This window comes from Oncorhynchus gorbuscha, linkage group LG04 (genome assembly GCF_021184085.1).
Source record: "Oncorhynchus gorbuscha isolate QuinsamMale2020 ecotype Even-year linkage group LG04, OgorEven_v1.0, whole genome shotgun sequence".
Lineage (NCBI taxonomy): Eukaryota > Metazoa > Chordata > Actinopteri > Salmoniformes > Salmonidae > Oncorhynchus > Oncorhynchus gorbuscha.
This window is the reverse complement of record NC_060176.1, coordinates 72,849,022-72,856,770: the sequence shown is the minus strand read 5'-3', so window position 1 is coordinate 72,856,770 and position 7,749 is coordinate 72,849,022. Positions and strand designations below refer to the sequence as shown.

Here is a 7,749-nt window from a genome sequence, read left to right as displayed (position 1 = left end):
GATGATGATATTTCATAGTCTTGCAGGAAGATACTGATGTAAGTTTAATGGGGAGATGGACCTGGGAGGAGATATTAGATGGAGCAGGACCCTGGACACAGCCAGGGGAGTATCGCCGTCCTAAGGAGGAGTTAGAGGCAGCGAAAGTGGAACGGCGATACTACGAGAATTACAGGAGAATATAGGAACATATGAAGGTACACGGATAGCACGGAAGTCCGAGAGGCAGCCCCAAATTTTTTTTGGGGGGTTGAGGCACATGAGGAGATTACCTGAGTCAGGTATGAGACCTGAGCCAACTCCTCGTGCTTACCGTGGCGGAGCGTGTAACTGGTCATGCACTGTGTTATGCAGAGTTGTGCGGTGTCTCCAGTGCGCTATTCTAGTCCGGTGCGCTCTATTCCCGCTCCTCGCATTTGCCGGGCTAGAATGGGCATCCAGCCAGGACGGATTGAGCCAGCTCTATGTTCTGGATCTCCAATGCGTATCCACGGCCCAGTGTATCCTGTGCCTCCTCCCCGCACTCACCCTGAGGTGCGTGTCCCCAGTCCGGGACCACCAGTGCCAACACCACGTACCATGCTTCCTGTGTGCCTTCAGAGCCCAGTACGCCCTGTTCCTCCTCCCCGCACTCGCCCCGAGGTGTGTGTCCCTAGCCCGGTACCACCAGTGCCGGCACCACGCCTATAGTGCGCCTCGGCAGTCCAGTACGCCCTGTTCCTCCTCCCCTGGCTGGATGCCCCGCACTCGCCCTGAGGTGCGTGTCCCCAGCCCGGTACCACCAGTGCCGGCACCACGCACCAGGCCTCCAGTGCGCCTCCAAGGTCTAGTACGCCCTGTTCCATAGCTGTTTATCGTTGTCTCTGATTGGGGATCCTATTTAGGTTGCCATTTTTCCATTTTGGTTTTGTGGGTTATTGTCTATGTGTAGTTGCATGTCAGCACTCGTTATTATCAGCTTCATGTTCGTTTTGTTATTTTGTTTAGTGTTTCTTCGTGTTCTTCATAAATAAAGAAGAATGTATTGAAATCACGCTGCGCCTTGGTCTCATCGTTACGACGAACGTGACATTAAGAGGGTCAAAGTGCTGTTTTTTTAGACAGACTTGCCTCATGATTTGTCAACTTGCGCACATTCTCTGTCCTTTACATCTGAGTGCTGCTGCAGGATTTTTGTGTGTCTTGACCAATCAGATTCACAGAAATCGCAGATCGTGTGGGCAGGTTACAACGCACAAAGCTGGAGGCGCGCTCAACACTTTCTGAGATATTTATTTAGCAAGCGTGTTAACACATCACTCCCCACAGACACAAGCAAAAACTCACATAAACTTACATAAATGTAACAGCCTATATGCCTTAACATTAGCGATCTGACATGCTGTAATTCATGGAAACGAGACATTTTTTTCAGACTAATCAACTGTAGGCAAAACTAACAACAGCAGCTGCATAGTATAGCACAGGTCTGCCCAACCCTCTTCCTGAAGATCTACCTTCCTGCAGGTTTTCAGTCCAACCCTAATTTAACACACCTGATTCTTCTTATTAGCTGTTCAACAAGACCTTAACTAGCTGAATCATATATGCTAAATTAGGGTTGGACTGAAAACCTACAGGACAGTAGATCTCCAGGAAGAGGGTTGGGCTGAAAACCTACAGGACAGTAGATCTCCAGGAAGAGGGTTGGTCTGAAAACCTACAGGACAGTAGATCTCCAGGAAGAGGGTTGGGCTGAAAACCTACAGGACAGTAGATATCCAGGAAGAGGGTTGGACTGAAAACCTACAGGAGAGTAGATCTCCAAGAAGAGGGTTGGGCAGCCCTGGTGTAGCACTTCTAGTTGCTACCGGATTTCCCAAACCATTTTTCCCCCTAGCACAACACAGCTGATTCAAAAAACCAAAGCTTGATAACGAGTTGGTTAGCTGAATCTACTTTGTAGTGCTAGGGCAAAAAAACTAAATGTGCATCGGGGGGCCCAGGACCAGGTTTGGGAAACCCTGATCTAGCCTACAATGCGCCGTGGACAAAGCAGTAATGTTGTGTATTATAGCCCATTTGTTTGTGAGAAAATGTGAATGGGATCAAATGTTGTTTATATTCAAACTTGGGCTGACTGGGCCACCTAGACTTTTTATATCCAAAATGATCAACTGGAAGGAAAAAGTGAACACAGTAGCTGACATAGACTGATTTCACGTTTTATTAGGTCTACAGTAGCATAGGGCAGGACTACACGATGCTAACCTGCACAAAGCAAGCCCTGTGAGTTTCAGTGTCCAATCATGCTTTCTCTGTGTATAAGAATCTCCCTAGTCCTTTCTTTAAAACATAATTCACATGAACAAGTACAAGATTGCTGCGGTTTAACAGGGTTTTCATCTTCCCCAAGAGCAGTTAAAAAAAACAAACAATGTAACCTGATTAGAAAAACTCTGGTCCTATCTAAACCCATATTCAACCTTTTTAAAAAGATTAATCACATCATACCATATAAGATCCGGAGTTTCACCTGGTTAGGTTACCAGATTAGGTAAAACTATGGGCCCCAGAATATTTTTCTCTCATAACACTCTGGGGACCTGTGGTGCCACCTCTAGTAGGAACTGTTATTAATAGCTGTTTGAGCTTTTCTCTACTTCCTTGTCATTGTTTGTCATGATGATTCCATAAGGAGTTTGCAAGAGAGCAAAAACAGACTGACACAAAAGCTAGTGTATTACAGACTGGCACCCAGGCTATGTAATTACCACTTTCGTGCCAATCATCCACAAAACACCAACAAGTCAACTCCACAGACCTTGTATTGTTGTTGAACATATATTAACTCCTCAGGTTATCACCTAAAAAAAGTGTCTTATAATATTTACATATGTAATCCACTTCTTTTTTTAATACAGTATGTGTAAGGGAATGTCATAAGAACTGTTACAGTACAGTCCGTAATTAAAATTCTGAAAAATAAAGTCCATTAATAGAGCCCAACTGATATATCGTTACACTGATATTATCGGCCGATATTGGCCTTACAGCGATATATTGATATCTGCCGATAATTCCGCTGATATTCGATAAATAGGATAACAAAATGTTTAAACTTTATTATTACGTTTAGGAGGCTCAAACACAAGGTTTACCAGAGGATAGCCGGAAATCACTTTCTCAGCAAAACCTCTCACACACCTAGTCTGGTTCCACATTTGCATGTGCCTCAGGCAAGAGAAGAAAGCTGTGAAGTAGCAGAGTCATGAAGGAGTGGCTGCTCAGCTGCAGTGTTATCCCTGTAAAACCCAGGTGTTATTATTTGACTGTGCGTGCATGTTTGTATTCATGTTGTGTTTCTAAGGAATCTGTATTTGGGTTTGGGTGTTTTCATGCATGTTCAATCATGTAGTGTTCCTAGGTATGATTGATGCTTGTACTCAAGAGTTTCTATACCATTAGCACCTATGCCTGCCGCCTCAGGAAAAAACTGTCAGGAAAAATAGTTTAGATTGATAATAGATAGAAAATAGATACGATTTATGTCATGAAATTGTGAAAAAATGTGTGGCTGCTATCAATACCAGGTTAGATAGCCGAGTGGTTAGAGCAGTGGTCGTGTTGATCGTTCAAATCCCAGAGGCGACAAGGTGAAAAATCTGTCAATGTGCTCACCAGGGTCACTGTTGATAATGGGAGGCCAATGACCCCACTCTCCGAGGATGTCTCAGGGAGTTGGGATCACATGCTGTGAAACAGGACAAATGTAAGCACCCACCCTACCACTGCATTCTGCAGCGATATAGCTTAGTGGGACCGTCATTTGTTTTTCAACAGGACAATGACCCAACACACCTCCAGACTGTGTAAGGGCTATTTAACCAAGAAGGAGAGTGATGGAATGCTGCATCAGATGGCCTGGCCTCCACAATCACCTGACCTCAACCCAAATGAGATGGTTTGGGTTGAGTTGGACCTCAGAGTGAAGGAAAAGCAGCCAACAAGTGCTCAGAACTCCTTCAAGACTGTCGTAAAATAATTCCAGATGAAGCTGGTTGAGATAATGCCAAGAGTGTGCAAAGCTGTCATCAAGGCAAAGGGTGGCTACTTTGAAGAATCTCAAATTTAAAATAAACTTTTTTGGTTACTACATGATTTCATATGCATTATTTCATAGTTTTGATGTCTTCTCTATTATTCTACAATGTAGAAAATAGTAAAAATCAAGAAAAACCCTTGAATGAGTAGGTGTGTCCAAACTTTTGACTGGTACTGTAAATATAGGTTATGGCAGGCTCTCACCACATGTGGGTGTGATGACATGCTGTAACGCCCTAAAAAAAGTATACAAACGTCTAGTTCCAAATTCTCAAACTTTTCTATGCCGCCCAGGGAAAAACATGGCTATTGTGAGTAGGATTCTGTTGGAACTTGCAATCCAACTCCTCTGACTATCATTGTTATGATGCCAATAATCATGAATATATATTAATATATTAATAATTTGCTGATTAAGTGTGCCTTGAACTCTAAATAAATGTCATCAGCAAAGTTCTTGAAATGTTCCAGATTGACTGACCTTCATGTCTTAAAGTAATGATGAACTGTGATTTCTCTTTGCTATTTGAGCTGTTCTTGCCATAATATGTACTTGGTCTTTTATCAAATAGGGCTATCTTCTGTATACCACCACTACCTTGTCACAACACAACTGATTGGCTCAAATGCATTAAAAAGGAAATAAATTGTTGAGAGAATTCCAAGAGTGTGCAAAGCTGTCATCAAGGCAAAGGGTGGCTACATTACAGAATCTCAAATATATTTAGATTTGTTTAACGCTTTTTTGGTTACTACATCATTCCTGATGTGTTATTTCATAGTATTGACGTCGTCACTATTATTCTACAATGTATAAAATAGTCAAAATAAAGAAAAACCCTTAAATGAGTAGGTGTGTCCAAACTTTTGACTGGCACTGTAATAAGTTTGACCACCCAAATGAATTTACTCTAGAACATGACTAATATATATATATATATATTCACCGATATTGTCGGCCGTTATTGGTATATTGATTTTTACCGGTATATTGACATCGGCTGATAATTCCATCGATATTCGATACATATGATGAAAAAATGTATTTCATGTTTATTGCGGCCATTCTCATTCAATCCTTATTTTACCAGGTAAGTTGACTGGGGGACAGCTACAGGGGGAGGAGAGGGGTGGATAAGCAAATTGGAAGCTGGGGATGATTAGGTGGCTATGATGGAAATGGTTTGCGGGGGAGATTTATTTTGAATGCAGTCTAGTGCTCTTGCAATTCACCTAGCTTCCACATGGGGGAGAAATTCTAGGTGTAGCACCTTTAAAAAAATTAGAAATACATTTGTTACTTTTAACACTTTTTTTTGTGGCATCCAATTGGTAGTTACAGTCTTGTCTCATCGCTGCAACTCTACTACGGACTCGGGAGAGACAAAGATCGAGAGCCATGTGTCCTCCGAAACATGACCCTGCCAAGCCACACTGCTTGACCCATTGCTTGCTTAGCCCAGAAGCCAGCCACACCAATGTGTCGGTGGAAACACCGTCCAACCGAAGTCAGCTTCCAGGTGCCTGGCCCGCCAAAGGAGTCGCTAGAGCACGATGAGAGAAGGACATCCCGGCGCCGCCTCATGGGTCTCCCGGTCACGGCCAGGTGTGACAGAGCTTAGATTTGATCCGAGTCTGTAGTGAAGCCTCAGCACAGCGATGCAGTGCCTTAGACCTCAGGAGGCCTAAAGATGAGACATTTGTAATCAAAAGATCATATTAACATGTAAATATTATAGATCGGTAACAGAATAGCAGAATAATACTGCAGCAGATTCAATATTGCTGTATTTGAAAATAGTACACAATGTAGGCTACTGCCCCTTTAAGAGCTAGCATTCATTTTGTGGTTAATGTTATCCGGGATCCTTGGGAAAACCATATCCTTACCAATAATGTGCATAAATCCTGTATGACTGACAGGGGGCGCTGTATTGAAGCTACTGCGCAGTCATCTCGGTACTCCTCAATTTAAAAAAAGATTTTGGAAGCTATAGAAATGCATTAATTAAAGTCTACACACATTTTTGACATTTATTATATTGTGAGCTAAACATTTATAATATATATATATAAAAGCATTTTCTTTAAAGTATATATTTTTTGATAGTACTAATGTTACCGTCCCCACTACAACAAAAAATACTTAAGTACATGTAATTTTGTCCTTGAAACATTTAATTGAAATACTATAGAATTCCATTCATTCCTACGGAGGACTGCTCCTACTGGGTAGTGCCAATGTGGCCGACCGGAGGCTGCAAAGCCTCAATGGACAATACATCGCATCAGAAATCCAGGGTTTATATAGGCCATTGAACCTAACCCTAAATTTACGCAGAAATTGCTCCCCATTTCCTGGTTGCTAAAATTGTAATAGTTCTCTTCATTTCAGTTTATGTGACAAAACAAGCTAGTGTAGAGAATAATTGCACCATATAAAACCGCTGTGAAATATATTTTCTCATAACCAAAAATATTGTATTTTCAGCTGGTGTACAAAACCAAAACCTAAGAACGGGAAGCATAGAAATAACACACACACAACAGATCTACCGCCTCTTAGACTTGCTTTCAATGAGAATGACAGATCTATAACTCACATTTCGATGTGGATTTGGTTGCAGCTTGCGCCACAGACAGCTATATCAGTCCACTAACAGAGGAGTAATAAAGGCCTAGTGCACCACTTTTGTGATAGAAACGTATATATAAATTTAGGATTTCTTATTTTTTTTAGGGGGAGTTGCAGCACAACTACTTCCCACTGTTATGCTTTTGAGGGGTCTGAGTTCCTTTGGAGTGTTCACACTGAACAAAACAATTAAGCGAACTGCACTTAGTTCTTCAAAAATTCACTTAAAGGGATCTAGTGTGAAAACACCCTTTGTTTCAGAGGCAAGCCAGCAGTGGGATGCAGGGTGGTATGATGCTGGCTCATGATGTCATTACTGTCACAATTTAAGAAATCAACATTTGAAACATATTTCTTGGGACTTTTTTAATTTCCCCACTGTAAAACAGTATATCAGCAGATATCAGTATCGGTTAGATGTGTCCCTTAAAAGATCAAAATCAGTATCGGACCCAAAATCCCCATGTCAGTAAGGCTCTATGCATCAAAATATCAGAACGTTGCACAGTAGCTGTCAACACTTCCTATATTAGTGAGCAAGTACAATATCCATAATTCAGCCACAAAAATATTTTGTTACTTTTCCATGTTTCACATCATATCTTCCATACAAAAGCTGTCATTATACTAGCTCTGAAAATATACTGTTAGCATTGCAAAAACTATGATTATTCTCTTCTATTCTCATTTGGCTATATTAGATTGACAACATTGTTGACACCTCAAAACACTAGCAATTGATATCATAGCAATGCTACAAATACCTCAGGACTCACCTTGAACATGTTACGACTACAGTATGTACAATCCACTGCTTTCTCACACTTGATGGAAGCACATGGACATACAGTACCAGTCAAAAGTTTGGACACACCTACTCATTAATTTACTATTTTCTACATTGTAGAATAATAGTGAAGAGATCAAAACTATGAAATAACACATTTGGAATCATGTAGTAACCAAAAAAAGTATTAAACAAATCTAAATATATTTTATATTTGAGATTCTTCAAAGTTTCCAACCTTTGC

General features: G+C 41.2%; 1 long non-coding RNA gene across 1 annotated transcript; it reads right to left on the bottom strand.

The window, feature by feature from the left end:
- Window positions 1-4,843: 4,843 nt before the first annotated feature.
- LOC124034605 lies at window positions 4,844-7,685 on the bottom strand. Its single transcript, XR_006838603.1, has 3 exons — window positions 7,495-7,685; window positions 5,974-6,074; window positions 4,844-5,768 (listed from the first exon to the last, which is right to left on the bottom strand). It is a non-coding gene; the product is annotated as an uncharacterized LOC124034605 (long non-coding RNA).
- Between the last annotated feature and the right edge of the window lie 64 nt (window positions 7,686-7,749).